A 16,056-nucleotide genomic window follows, 5' to 3' on the forward strand; every position below is an offset into this window, starting at 1 on the left:
CTGAGCTTTGCTTGGTCTTTGGTTGAGAAAGGAAAGCATCAGACGCAATGGAAAATTTGAATATTTCTCCTAGTGGCTTTATTTTATTTTAGACAGAGTCTAGCTCTGTCACGCAGGTTGGAGTGCAGTATTGGAACATTGTCTTACTGCTACCCCCACAGTCCAGGCTTAAGTGATACTCTTACCTCAGCTTCCTGAGTAGTTGGGTCTACAAGAACTTGCCACCACTCCTGGCTAAATTTTGTATTTTTTGTACAGACAAGCTCTTGCCGTATTGCCCCGCTGGTCTCAAACCCCTGAAGTCACGCAATCCACCAGTCTCAGCCTCCCAAAGTGTTGAGATTATAGGCGTGAGCTACCACTGATGTTCTTTTATTAGGAGGTATTCCAATTGATTACTTTTTGACAATTCTGCCTTGCTTGACTGGTGTTGACAACTGAATTCCTTCCTGTTTGACCTTGAGTGGGGGTGGAGGTGTAGGGTAGGGAGAAAGAAATGAGACTACTTGGTCTACTTTCTTTTGCTAGTTTGGGAGAGAGGAAAGCTGAACCTGGTCAGTTCTTCTCTTGGGTAGACTTGTAAGAAACTTGTACTGTGTTTTTTGTTGTTAGTTTTCTTGTTTGTTTGTTTATTTCTTGTCCTGGGATCACTAACCAATATACCTTCCTTTTTAAACCTTTCTGAGTTCATCTTTGGTTGTCTATGGCCCAGGAAAAATCATGTCTGTGACATGTTATTTGGATCAGAAGTCTCCATTATTTATTGGAAACTCTATATTTTGTGTCAAACACTGGGCTAGGCCTATCTCAGCAATATAAGAATGAATGAAACACTTTTCCAAGGTCTTGTGGCATTTAAAATTTAATAGGAAACAAATACTAATACATGATTATAATAAAGTGTGAAATAGTCTGTGATAATGGTAGTATGAGGTATTGTCAAAATACAAAGCATGAACAGCACATCTTTTCACCTGGGATAATTGAAGATATTCTAGGATAAATGGCATTAAAAACAAGAACTAAAGTCAGAAAGTTAGTCAGATAAAATAGGGATTGAAAGAATGTTTCAAGCAGAGGAATGATATTGTGAAAAATTTTGGATGCAATAGATCAAAATAGGTTAAAAATGCAAATAGTAGATTCAAATCACTGAAGTTTATAGTGTGAAAATAACAGTAGTGGGAGCAGAGACTGGATGTCCTTAAAGAACTATGAAGCTAAAGCTAAATAATTATTTTAAGAAAGAGAATGATATATATTTTTCTTTTTCTCTTTCTTTTTTTCCCATTCTTTCTCTTTCTTTTTTTCTTTTTGTTTTTTGAGAAAGGGTCTCACTCTGTCACCTAGGCTGGGATGCACTGGCATGATCATAGCTCACTGCAGGCAATCTCTACCTCTGAGGCTTAGGTGATCCTCCCACCTCAGCCTCCCAGGTAGCAGGAACTATAGCACATGCCACCACACCTGGCTGGCTATATATATCTATGACACAAGGTTTGAGTATATATATATGTGTGTATATCTATACACATATATATATATATATATATATATATATATATATATTTCTTCTGTAAATTGCCAAGTCCTAGGTATGCCTTTATCAGCATCGTGAAAACAAACTAACACAGTAGATTGGTACCAGGAGTAGGGTTTTGCTAAAAAGATACCTGAAAATGTGAAAATATATGACATATATATATATATATATATATAAATAAATATATATGTATAAAAGATATTTTTGATCATATGATAGATATGAGGTTTCACCGTATTGTCCAAACTGGTCTCAAACCTCTGGGCTCAAGTGATCTGCCTGCCACAAGCTCCCAAAATGCTGGAATTACAGGCATTAGCCACCACACCTGGTGATAAGTATTTTTCTATATCATTTTGAATGTCCTATCTACTACTGTGATGGGGGTTGGACAGGTACAGATGATAATAGTGTTCCATGTTTTTGTTTATTTTTAATCAGGAAACATAGGTCCTAACAGATCGTAGGAATTATTTAGTTACTTTGTAATACATTTCATCAAAAAAACTTTATCATGACAGACTGCTTCTACTGAGCCAGAACTTATTCCATACCTTCTTGTAGAAGGTCCATATCATTAACATTTTTAAACACCATTCTTTGTCTATTTTCCAAAAAAAAAAAAAAAAAAAACACCCTACCCAACTCCATTTTTCAACATGATTGATAATTCAGAACTGGTATTAGAATTAATGACATGGAGTCACCATAAACACTTAATAATAGCACCATTATAAACACATATAACTAAATATCTAATTTAAATTTAATGATCTTTTTATGTTATAATAATTAATGGGCCTGAAGGAAGCATTTTGCTAAATAAAAATGTTAAGTTCAGTAAAACAATACTAAGAATATAAAATTCGATTTTTCAGAAGACTAACCATTTACTAGCAATACTCCTTTTTATTTATATGATCAATGACTAGATTTTTAAGCTGTTGGTCAAGGAAGTGTTTTTATGCCCATCTGGAATTAATTGGCCATTAAAGACCTTACAGACACATGAGTTTCTGTTGAAGCAGGGTGGATCTAAACACATTTATATTTGTTTAATGGACAATATACTTGTTGTCACACCACTTGATTTTCCAACTATGTAAAGGATGAAATCTACAATTTACTACATGGTTTTTTTGGAAGGTGGCAAGAAAAAAGAGGGGCAGAAAGAGGTGGGAAATGATGTTAGGAAACTAGCATTTGTGAGCAGTCATTTCTAATAGTATATTAGGTAATTTATTTATGATATTAAAACTAATCCTTATATAAAAATTACTCCTAATTTATAGATAAGGAAATATGTCCAGATCACAAGATTTGAACCTACAGTCTAATTAGTTCTAACCTTCTCTTTTTTATTAAAACATATCCTCCCAAAAATACATGTTCATATTTTAAAGAAGAGGGGTGTAATTTCATCATTTTTTTTATAATGTATCTCTAAAAGCTGATTAGAATTATATTTCTTCTTGTAGAATAAATGGGATAAGAAGAAAGGTATTAAATAAAAACTTACTTTTTATATTTATTAGTTCTTTGTCCCTTGTATTTTTTAAGCTTACATAATGGGAATGTTTATTACTGTGAATGAAATTATAAGGTAGATGAATTGATTGATATGTACTGCGGATTGAGTTCTGCAACTATGGTTGCCAGCTATTCCAGACAAACCATTCTGTAAATAAAGGATGTAAATCTATGGCGTTCATTAATACAATACAGTACTGTAAATGTACGGTATGGTTTGACTTTTTGTAACCACCTAAATTTCATCTTAATTTGTAATTCCATATGTTGAGAGAGGAACCTGGTGGGAGGTGAATGGATAATGGGAACAGACGTCCTCCTGACGGTTCTCATGACAGTGAGTGAGTTCTCATGATATCTGATAGTTTTAAAGCGTGCCACATCCCCCTGATATGGTTTGCCAGTGTCCCCACCCAGATCTCGTCTTGAATTCCCCACACGTTGTAGGAGGGACCAAGTGGGAGGTAATTGAATCATGGGGGTAAGTCTTTCCCATGCTGTTCTCATGATAGTAAGTCTCACAAAATCTGATGGTTATTATAGGGGTGACATTTCCTGCACAAACTCTCATTGTTTGCTGCCATCCACGTAAGATTTGACTTGCTCCTTCTTGCATTCTGTCATGATTCTGAGGCTCCCCTACCCATGTGGGGCTGTAAGTCCAATTAAACCGCTTTCTTCTGTAAATTGCCAAGTCTTAGGTTTGCCTTTATCAGCATTGTGAAAGCAAACTAATACAGTAAATTGGTACCAGGAGTAGGGTGTTGCTAAAAAGATACCTGAAAATGTGAAAATGACTTTGGAACTGGGTAACAGACAGAAGTTGAAACAGTTTGGAGAACTCAGAAAAAGACAGGAAAATGTAGGAAAGTTTGGAACTTTCTAAAGAATTTTTGAATGGCTTTACAAAAATTCTGATAGTCACATGGACAATAAGGTCCAGGCTGAGGTGGTCTCAGAGGGAGATGAGAAATTTGTTGAGAACTGGAGCAAAAGTGACTCTTGTTGTGTTAGCGTTTTGACCCTGCCCTAGAGATTTGTGGAACTTTGAACCTGAGAGAGATGATTTAGAGTATCTGGTGGGAGAAATGTCTAGGCAGCAAAGCATTTAAGATGTGACTTCAGTGCTGTTTTAAAGACATTCAATTTTATAAGGGAAGCAGAGCGTAAAAGTTCAGAAAATTTACAGCTGGACAATGCAATAGAAAGGAAAATCTCATTTTCTAGGAGAAATTCAAGCCAGCTGTAGAAATTTGCGTAAGTAATGAGGAGCCATATGTCAATCCTCAAGACCATGGGGAAAATGTCTCCAGGGCATGTCAGAGGTATTTACTGCAGCATATCCCTTCACAAGCCTGGAGGTCTAGGTGAAAAAAGTGGTTGTGTGGTCCAGACCCAGGGCCCTCATGCTGTGTGCAGCCTAGGGACTTGGTGCCCTATATCCCAGCTGTTCCAGCCATAGCTGAAAGGGGCCAATGTAGAGCTCAGCCCATCACTTAAGAGGGTGCAAGCCCCAAGCCTTCCCTGTGGTGTTGAGCTTGCAGGTGCGTAGGAGTCAATAATTGAGGTTTGGGATCCTCCACCTAGATTTCAGAGGATGTATAGAAATGGTTGGTTGTCCAGGCAGAAGTTTCCTGCAGGGGAGGGTCCCTCATGGAGAACCTCTGTTAGGCAGTGCAGAAGGGAGATGTGGTGCCCAAGCCCCCACACAGAGTCCCTACTGGGTCACTGCCTAGAGGAACTGTGAGAAGGGCCACCATCCTCCAGATCCCAGAGTGATAGATCCATCAACAGCTTGCACTATGTGCCTGGAAAAGCTGCAGCCACTTAACACCATCCCTTGAAAGGAGCTTGCAGGGATACCCACCACAGGGCTGGAGCTGCCCAAGACCATGGAAACCCACCTCTTGCATAAGCATGCCCTGGATGCTAGACATTGAGTCAAAGATCATTTCCAAGCTTTAAGATTTGACTGCCCTGCTGAACTTTGGACTTGCAAGGGGCCTGTAGTCCCTTTGTTTTGGCCAATTTTTCCCTTTTGGAATAGCTTTAATTATCTAATGTCTGTACTCCCATTGTATCTGGAAAGTAATTAACTTGCTTTTGATTTTAAAGACTTACAGGCTGAAGGGACTTGCCTTGTGTCTGATGAGACTTTGAAATGTGAACTTTTGAGTTAATGCTGAAATGAATTAAGACTTTGGAGGATTGCTGGGAAGGCATGTTTTGTTTTAAAATGTGAGGATGTGAGATTTGGGAGAGGACATGGGTGGAATAATATGGTTTGGCTGTGACTCCACCATAATTTCATCTTTCATTCCCATGTGTTGTGGGAGACACATGGCAGGAAGTAATTGAATCATGAGGGCAGGTCTTTCCTGTGCTGTTCTTGTGATAGTGAGTAAATCTCATGAGATCTGATGGATACTAAAAGGGGGAGTTTTCCTGCACAAGCTCTCATTGCTTGCTTCCATCCATCTAAGACGTGACTTGCTTCTCCTTGCTTTCCACCATGATTGTGAGGCTTCCCCAGCCACATAGAGCTTTAATTCCAATTAAACCTCTTTCTCTTGTAAACTGCCCAATCTTGGATATGTCTTTATCAGCGGCATGAAAACAGACTAATACATCTCCCCACTTACTGCTACTATGTAAGACCTGCTTGCATCCCCGTCATCTTCCACCCTGATTGTAAGTTTCCTGAGGGTTCCTAGCCATGCTTTCTGATAAGACTGAGGAACTGTTGTGAGTCAGTTAAGCCTCTTTATAGATTATCCAGTCTCTGGTAATTCTTTATAGCAGTGTGAAAATGGACTAATACAATGTATTTTCTCTTTCTTTGATTTTCTTAATATTTTCTTTTGTCTAAGTTACCTTACGGTAATAATACAACATATGGTTAATTGACTTTTTTTATGTGATTACTAAGATTTCTAGGTAAACAATGAATTATTAGTAAGGTTTTTGAAAGTCAAACATTATACATGGATTTTCAGCTTCATGGGGAGTTATTATGTCTCACCTTCACATTGTTCAAGAGTCAACTATGCGTCTTAGGTCTTCTCTAGATACTTAGCCCAGTGTCTGTGGACCTATCTTAATAGCTCTCTCAAATACTGACTTACAGAATTGAAATATTTCTGTATCATTTAACTCTTCTTTTTCTACTCACCCCATTTTACCTTCCTGTCAGAATTTATAAAATGCCACCCTCTTTTCTATTCCACTTTACAATAATAATTATTCCCTAGTAACTTCAGGCATATCTCAAGATAATTTTACCTGCATGTGTGGACATCATTCAGTACCCACAGCATATAATACAAGATAGAATTAAATGTACCTTTAACAACTTTAATTTTCACAGGAAAATTGTAAGTTAAGTATGAGAATTGTCATTTTCCAGATGAAGAAACAGATTCAAAGATGAGGCAGAATCATAATTTAAATCTAATTTTGTCTCCATAATCTGGGCTCATTCCACTTCACAACACTTTCTTGCCGTTATAGATGAGTCTGTCATTTGCCACATCCCAGTACTTGACCCATTTCAGTGGAACAGTATAGTACTTTTATCTGTGAGGTTTTCCAGTCATCCTATAGATGAATAGTCATTCAGAAAATTACTATAGTCAAAATGCTTTTATTAGAAAGAGAGTTAATATCCAAGTGAAGCCAGTGATGACATCTTTCTGGTAATATGTAGAATGGACAGAAGTACTGAAGTTGGCTTGTACCAGCTGTAAACAGCCATTTTTTTAGTATCTCTTTGCAAGTCCTCATTTAGGGATGCTACCCAGATAGCTTGAAATGGGATATGGTAGATTATTTATACAACAGATTTTGGCAAAGGCTGTAAATACTGAAACATTCTTTTGAGAAAGATGGTTGTTAAACATTGACTAGGATACCATTACCTGAGGACTTTATTAGGGTTAATTTATAATAGACTAGTGGTCAAATAGATTTAGATTGCAATGCAGTAAAAGAAAATACAGAACAACAATGCAGATAAAATTTATCAAAATAAAGAATGTATAGAAATATTAATTAACTTTAGGAAATTAAGAAGCTATAAGGAGTCAAAAACACACAGATATATATTTAGTGATTAGTGCTAACTCATTCAATATTCAGTGACCTATGAGTATATAAGTTACTCTTACAAGTATAACCCTTATGAGAAAAATATCAATTGAATTATTCTATGTTCACAAGTCAGTTTAGGCTATAAACAATGTGTGCTTAGGTGGTGGAACAGCAGTGCTCTTAGACCAGGCAAGAGAGACTGTGATCAGAGTCTCAAAAAGGGCCACACATTTTATAAATACATGCAAAATAATATGTATATTAAAGTGTATAGCATATTTCTGTCATTGGATAGCCGGGACTCAGTTTATCCCAGAAAAATGCATAATCATAAATATCTTTTCTTCTGGCTAATACCTTAATGCTGGAAAACATTTTTCTATATGTTGTACCTTATATCATCAAAATGGGAAGATTTGTGAATTGCACTGCTGCCAATATGAGAGATAGAAACTGCCTCGGAGCAAGGGAAAGATAAAAGGCAATTGATACAGCTAATTTAATTAAATTATGAAACATCTCCTGTAAGATAGCATGAATCCAACAAATCCTTGCACCAAAGAAAGGTATCATTTCTAAATACTGCCAAACATTTTTCTTTCTTTCTTTGTGATCTAACTACATATTAAACATAGAGATTTACATGTATATATTAGTTTTGTTTCTGTAGGATATATTTATTTAGGTAAGGGTCTAGATAAGTCATATTTAATCGTTATTAGCTTTATTCATATGTTTTGATTTTTAGATACATTTTTATCTAATCCTGAGCTCCCCAAATTACAGGGGCAGATATTTGTGGCAATAGAGAGTGGAGGATTAGGTGTATTTCTAGTAAATACTCTTGTTCTTATTTTAAAAAAAGGCATTAGCCAGAGGGTTATTATTGATTAAATCATCTCTCTAGAGCAATATTAGAAGTATTGCTCCATTCCACACTGCTTTCACATTACAGGAAAAGAATCCTAGTTTCAAGACATTTCACTGTTTTATTTATTTCCAACTCTTTTATCTCAGTCTTCTACGTTTGCATTTGATTTGTGCAGTAAATATTTATGCAGACTTTTCCTTTCCCATGTGTATGTGTTTGTGTGTGTGTGTGTGTGTGTGTGTAACTATACCAGTATCACGGTTTCCTGCTTCCTTTGGATGTATCTCTTCTTCTAATCTTTTTAAAATGTAATCTTACTTTTTCACATGTATTGGGGTATAATTAGCAAATATTATGTGTGTTTAAGGTGAACAACCTGGTGTTTTGGTGTGTATATACATTTTTTATATATACACATATACACACACACTATAAAATAATAATCACAACAATGTTAATTATCTGTTGTTTCACATAGTTACCACTTTTCTCTCTCTCTCTCTCTGTGTGTGTGTGTGTGTGTGTGGTGTGTGTGTGTTGAAAATATTTAAGGTCTACCATCTAAGCAAATATCAAGTTTACAATATAAACACATTATTAAAAACTATACTCACAATGCTGTATGTTAGGTTTCCAGAACATATTCATTTTATATCTGAAAGTTTATACCATTTTATTATACATTAAGTTCTGGGGTACATGTGCAGAACATACAGGTTTGATGCATAGTTATGCATGTACCACAGTGGTTTGCTGAACCCAACAACCTGTCATCTACGTCAGGTATTTCTCCTAATGATATCACTCCCCTAGACCCCAGTCCCTGACAAGCCACATTGTGTGATGTTTCCCTCCCTGTGTCCATGTGTTCTCATTGTTCAACTCCCACGTATGAATGAGAACATGAAGTATTCATTTTTCTGTTCTTGTGTTAGTTTTCAAAGAATGATGGTTTCCAGCTTCATCTATGTTCCTGCAAAGGACATGAATTCATCCTTTTTATGGCTGCATAGTATTCCGTGGTGTATATCTGCTACATTTTCTTTATCCATCTATCATTGATGGATATTTGGGTTGGTTCCAAGTCATTTCCATTGTGAATAGTGTGGCAATAAGCACACGTATGCATGTGTCTTTTTAATAGAGTGATTTATAATCCTTTGAGTAAATACCCAGTAATGGGAATACTAGGTCAAATGGTATTTCTGTTTCTAGATCCTTGAGAAATTGTCACACTGTCTTCCACATTAATTGAACTAATTTATACTTCTACCAACAGCATAAAAGCATTCCTATTTCTCCACATAATCTCCAGCATCTGTTGTTTCTTGACTTTTTAATGATTGCCATTCTAACTAGCATGAAATAGTATCTCATTGTGGTTTTGATTTGCATTTTCTTAATGACCAGTGATGATGAGTTTTTTTTTTCGTATGTTTATTGGCTGCATAAAAGTCTTCTTTTGAGGTGTGTCTGTTAATATCCTTCACCCACTTTCTGATAGGGTTGTTTGTGTTTTTCTTGTAAATTTGTTTAAGTTCTTTTCAGATTCTGGATGTTAGCCCTTTGTCAGATGGATAGATTGCAAAAATTTTCTCCCATCCTGTAAGTTGCCTGTTCGCTCTGATGATAGTTTCATTTGCTGTGCAGAAGCTCTTTAGTTTAATTAGATCTCATTGATCAATTTTGGCTTTTCTTGCCATTGCTTTTAGTGTTTTAGTCAGGAGGTCTTTGCCAATGCCTATGTGCTAAATTTTATTGCCTACGGTTTTTATGGTTTAGGTTTTACATTTAAGTCTTTAATCCATCTTAATTTTCATATAAAGTGTAACTAAGAGGTACGGTTTCAGTTTTCTGCATATGGCTAGTTTTCCCAACACCATTTATTAAATATGAAATATTTTCCTCTTTGCTTGTTTGTGTCAAGTTTGTTGAAGTTCTTAAGGTTGTAGATGTGTGGTGTTATTTCTGAGGCCTCTGTTCTGTTCCATTGGTCTTTGTATCTGTTTTGGTACCAACACCATGCTGTTTTTCTTATTGTAGCCCTGTAGTATAGTTTGAAGTCAGGTTGTGTGATGTCTCCAGCTTTTTTTCGTTTTCTTAGGATTGTCTTGGCTATGCATGCTTGTTTTTGGTTCAATTTGAAATTTAAAGTATTTTTTTTTTTTCTAATTCTGTGAAGAAAGTCCATGGTAGCTGGATGGGGATAGTATTGAATCTGTAAATTACTTTGGGAAGTATGGTCATTTTCACAATATTGATTCTTCCTGTCTATGAGCATGGAATGTTTTTCCATTTGTTTCTTCTCTTATTTCCTTGAGCAGTGGTTTGAACTTCTCCTTGAAGAGGTCCTTCACATCCCTTGTAAGTTGTATTACTAGGTATTTTATTCTCTTTGTAGCAATTGTGAATGGGAGGTCACTCATTATTTGGCTCTCTGTCTGTTATTGGTGTATAGAAATGCTTATTATTTTTGCACATTGATTTTGTATCCTGAGACATTGATTATCAGGAGAACCCACTCCCGATGTTTAACATGGGTTCTTTTCTGTTTCCTAAGTGTCTTGGCTGGGTTGAGAAATAAAGGGAAAGAGCACAAGAGAAAGAAATTTAAAGCTGGGTGTCTGGGGGAGACATCACATGTCAGCAGGATCCGTGATGTTCCCCGAGCTGTAAAACCAGCAAGTTTTTATTAGTGATTTTCAAAAGAGGAGCGAGTGCACGAATAGGGTGTGGGTCACAGAGATCACATACTTCACAAGGTAATAAAATATCACAAAGCAAATGGAGGCAGGGCAAGATCACAGGATCACTGGATGAGGTGAAATTGAAATTGCTAATGGAGTTTCAGGCACGCATTGTCATTCGTAACATCTTATCAGGAAACAGCATTTGAGAGCAGATAACCTGTCTGACCACAATTTATTTGGTGGGAATTTTCTCATTCTAATAAGCCTGGGAGCACTATAGGAGACTGGGGTTTCTTTCATCCCTTTGGCTTTGACCATAAAAGATGGGACGCCTTAAAAAGGGGCCGTCTATAGTCCTACCTTCAGGGCGCATTCTCTTTCTCAGGGATGTTCCTTGCTGAGAAAAAGAATTCAGTGATGTTTCTCCTATTTGCTTATGAAAGAGGAGAAATATAGCTCTGTTCCGTCCGGCTCACCATCGGTCAGTTCAAAGTTACCTCTGTTGTTCCCTGAACATCGCTGTTATCCTGTTCTTTTTTTAAGATGCCTAGATTTCATATTGTTCAAACACACTTGCTCTACAAAAAATTTGTGCAGTTGATATGATCACAGGGTCCTGAGGTGACATTCATCCTTCTCAGCTTGCAAAGATGATGGGATTAAGAGATTAAAGTAAAGACAGGCATAGGAAATCACAAGGATATTCATTGGGGAAGTGGTAAGTGCCCATGAAATCTTCATAATTTATGTTCAGAGATCACAGTAAAGACAGGCATAAAAAATATAAAAGTATTAATTTGGAGAATTAATAAATGTCCATGAAATCTTCACAATGTACGTTCTTCTGCCGAGGCTTCAGCGGTCCCTCCATTCAGGGTCCCTGACTTCCTGCAACAATTGCTGAAGTTGCTTATCAACTTAAGGAGACTTGGGACTGAGATGATAGAGTGTTCTAAATATACAGTCATATCATCTGCAAAAACAGATAATTTGACTTCCTCTCTTTCTATTTGGATACACTTTATTTCTTTCACTTGCCTGCTTTCCCTGGCCAGAACTTACAATACTATGTTGAATAGAAGTGATGAAAGAGGGCATCCTTGTCTTGTGCCAGTTTTCAAAGTGAATGCCTCCAGTTTTTGCCCAGTCAATACAATATTGGCTGAGAGTTTGTCATAAATAGCTCTTATTATTTTGAGATACGTTCCATCAATACCTACTTTATTGAGAATTTTTAGCATGAAGGAGTGTTGAATTTTTTCTAAGGCCTTTTCTGCATCTATTGAGATAATCATGTGGTTTTTGTCATTGGTTGTGTTTATGTGATGGATGTATGTATGTAGAGCCAGGCTTGCAACTCAGGGATGAGGCTGACTTGATCGTGGTGGATAAGCTTTTTGATGTGCTGCTGGATTCCGTTTGCCAGCATTTTATTGAGGATTATTGCAAGGATGTTCATCAGGGATATTGGCCTCAAATGTTCTTTTTTTGTTGCGTCTCTGCCAGGTTTTGGTATCAGAATGATGCTGACCTCATTAAATGAGTTAGGGAGGATTCCCTCTTTTTCTATTGTTTGGAATAGTTTCAGAAGGAATGGCACCAACTCTTCTTTTTACCTCTGGTGGAATTCAACTGTGAATCCATCTGGTCCTGGTCTTTTTTTAGTATATTAATTACTGCCTCAATTCCTAACTTGTTATTGATCTATTCAGGGATTCGACTTCTTCCTGATTTAGACTTGGGAGGGTGTATGTGTCCAAGAATTTGTGCATTTATTCTTGATTTTCTAGCTTATTTGAGTAACGTTGTTTATAGTATTCTCTGATGGTAGTCTGTATTTCTGTGGAATCAGTGGTAATATCCCATGTATCATTTTTTATTACATCTATTTGATTCTTCTCTCTTTTCTTCTTTATTAGTCTGGCTAGTGATGTCTCTATTTTGTTCATCTTTTCAAAAAATTCGCTCTGAGATTCATTGATTTCTGAAGATTTTTTGTGTCTCTACCTCTTTTAGTTCTAGTCTGATCTTAGTTATTTCTTGTCTTCTGTTAGCTTTTGAAGTTATTTGCTATTGCTTCTCTGGTTCTTTTAATTGTGGTGTTAGAGTGTCAATTTTATATCTTTCCTGCTTTCCCTTGGGGACATTTAGCACTATAAATTTCCCTCTAAACACTGCTTTAAATATTTCCCAGAGATTCTGCTACGTTGTGTCTTTGCTCTCATTAGTTTCAAAGAACATCTTTGTTTCTGCCTTAATTTAGTAATTTAATCAACAGTCATTCAGGAACAGGTTGCTCAGTTTCCATGTAATTGTGTGGTTTTGAGTGAGTTTTTTAATCCTGAGTTCTAATTTGATTGCACTGTGGTCTGAGAGACTGTTATGATTAATGTTATTTTCCATTTGCTGAGGAGTGTTTCACTTCCAATTATGTCATCAATTTTACAATAAGTGCGATGTGGTGCTGAGAAGAATATATTTTCTGTTTATTTGGGGTGGAGAGATCTGTAGATGTCTATTAGGTTTGCTCCGTCCAGAGCTGAGTTCAAGTTATAAATATCCTTGTAAATTTTCTGTCTCATTGATCTGTGTAGTATTGACAGTTGGGTGTTAAAGTCTCCCACTATTATTGTGTGGGAGTCTAAGTCTCTTTGTAGGTCTCTAAGAACTTGCTTTATGAATCTGGGTGCTCCTGTACTGGGTGCATATGTATTTAGGACAGTTAGCTCTTCTTGTTGCATTGATTCCTTTACTGTTATGTAATGACTTTCCTTTTCTCTTTTTATCTTTGTTGGTTTAAAGTCTGTTTTCTCAGAGACTAGGATTGCAACCCCTGCTTTTTTTTTTTTTTTTTTTTTTTTTTTTGGCTTTCCAGTAGCTTGCACCCACTGTCCAACCAGTCTCAATGACGTAAGTCAGGTACCTCAGTTGGAAATGAAGAAATCACCCCCTTTTGTGTCAATCTCATTGGGAGCTGCAGACAGGAGCTCTTTCTTTTCTGCCATCTTGACAGCAATTCAAGTAGTTTATACCTTTTAACCAAAATCTCCCTATTTCCTCCAACCACCAGCCCATAGCAATCATAATCCTACTCTCTGTTTTTATGATTTCCATTTTACAGATTCCACATATAAGTGAGATCATGTAGTATCTGTCTTTCTACATCTGGCTTATTTCACTCAGAATAAAATCCACCAGGTTGACCCATGCTGTTGCACATAACAGGATTTTCTTCTTCTTTTTTTTTTTTTTTACTTATCAATATTCCATTCATCTCTAGATGAACATTAGATTGTTTGCTTATCTCTGCTCTTCTATGAATAATGCTGCAGTGAATATGAGAGTACAGATATTTCTTTGACATTCTGCTTTCATATTCTTTGATTATATACTAAGAAATGTCATTTCTGAATTATAGGATAATTCAATTTTTTAGAAAAATTCTTGAGTAAACTCCATAATGTTTTTCATAATAGCTATACCAACTTACATTCCCACCAACAACGTTTAAGGAAGAAAACCCTTTCCTCCACATCCTTGCCAACACTTGTTTTCTTTTGGCTTTTTGATAAAAGACATCCTAACAGGTGTGTGGTGTTATTGTAATTTTGATTTGTGTTTCCTTGATGATTAGTGATGTTGAGCACCTTTTCATATGCATGTTAGCATTGATATGTCTTCTTAGAAAAAAGTAAAAAGCTTTTCAGGCATTTGCCCATTTTTAAATTATGTTGCTATTATCATCATCATCGTCACTACCACCACAACCACCACTGAGTTGTATGTTTTTAATAGTTTTGGATATCATCCCCTTATCAGACATACTGCTTACAAATATGTTGTCTCTTCACTTTGTTTATTATTTTCTTTGTTGTGGTAGCTGTCGATTTGATTTAGTCTTACTTGTTTGTTTTTGCTTTTGTTGTCTGTGATTTTACTGTCGTATCCAAACATTATTGCAATGAACAATGTCATGGATCTTTTCCCCTATGTTTACTTTTAAACGTTTTATGGTTTCATATTCTGTGTTTTAGTCTTTAACACATTTTGAGATGGTTTTTGTTTATGGTGTAAGATACAAATATAAATTTTTTTTGTTTGGTTTTGCTTTTTTTTTTTTTTACCTATGTGGATGTCCATTTCTTTTCTTTTCTTTCTTTCTTTTTTTTTTTCCACAGCAATTATTAAAGATACTAGCTTTTCCCCATGGTGCACTCTACATTGCTTTGTCAAAGGTTACTTAACTCCATGTATGTGTCAGTTTGTTTCTGTGCTTCTCTTCTGTTCATTGATCTATGTGTCTGTTTATACAGCTGTACCATACTGCTTCAATTGCTGTAGCTTTGTAATGTAATTTAAAAATCAAGAACTGTAATTTTTCCAACTTTGCTCCTCTTGATCAATATTACTTTAGCTGTTCTTGGTTTTTGGTAGTTTCAATTATGGAATTGCTTTTTTAATTTCTGTGAACAATATCATGAAGATTTTGATAAGAATTTAATTGAATCTTATCATTTTAGGAAATGTAGACAATTTGATAATATTAATCTCTCCAATGCATGTAAGTGGGGAATATTTTCATTCTTTTTCTTTATTTTGTTTAATTAATGTTTTATCATGTTAATTATACAGAATATTCAAAATTTTTGTTAAATTTATTACTAGTATTTTACCATTTTTGATAATATTGTGAATGGAAGCGATATTCCACTGAGTCTAATGTTAGCTGTGGACTTCTCATACATATATGGCCTTTATTTCATTGAGGTATATTTTTTCTATATTTAATTTTTTGAGAGTTATTAATTATGGATAAAATGCTGAATTATGTCAAATGATTTTTTCTGTATTTTTGAGATTATCATATGGTTTGATCTTTCATTCTGTTAATGGGGAGAATCACATTTATTGATTTAATATGCTGAACCATTCTTGCATCATGGGAATAAACATCGCTTGATCATGATGTAGGATCCTGTTAATGTGCTGTTTAATTAGGTTTATTACAATTTCTTCAATTTCTTGAAGCTTTTTGAATCTATGATTATCAGAAAAAAAAAAAGGTTTGTAGTTTTTTTTTATTGTGGCCTTGTCTGCCTTTGGTATCAGTGTAATACTAGCCTCATAAAATAAGTTTGGAAGAGTCACCTCCTATACAAGTTTTTGAAAAAGTTTGTAGAGCACTGGCAGTAATTGTTTTTTAAATATGTGGTAGAATTTACTAGCAAAGCCATCAAATCCTGTGCTTTTATTTGATGGAAATTTTTTATTATTGCTTTAATGCCCATTATTGTTCTGTTCGAATTTTTTATTTCTTTCCAATTCAGTCTTGG

The sequence above is a fragment of the Trachypithecus francoisi genome, unplaced genomic scaffold (genome assembly GCF_009764315.1).
Source record: "Trachypithecus francoisi isolate TF-2019V2 unplaced genomic scaffold, Tfra_2.0 Lachesis_group5, whole genome shotgun sequence".
In the NCBI taxonomy this organism is placed as follows: Eukaryota; Metazoa; Chordata; class Mammalia; order Primates; family Cercopithecidae; genus Trachypithecus; species Trachypithecus francoisi.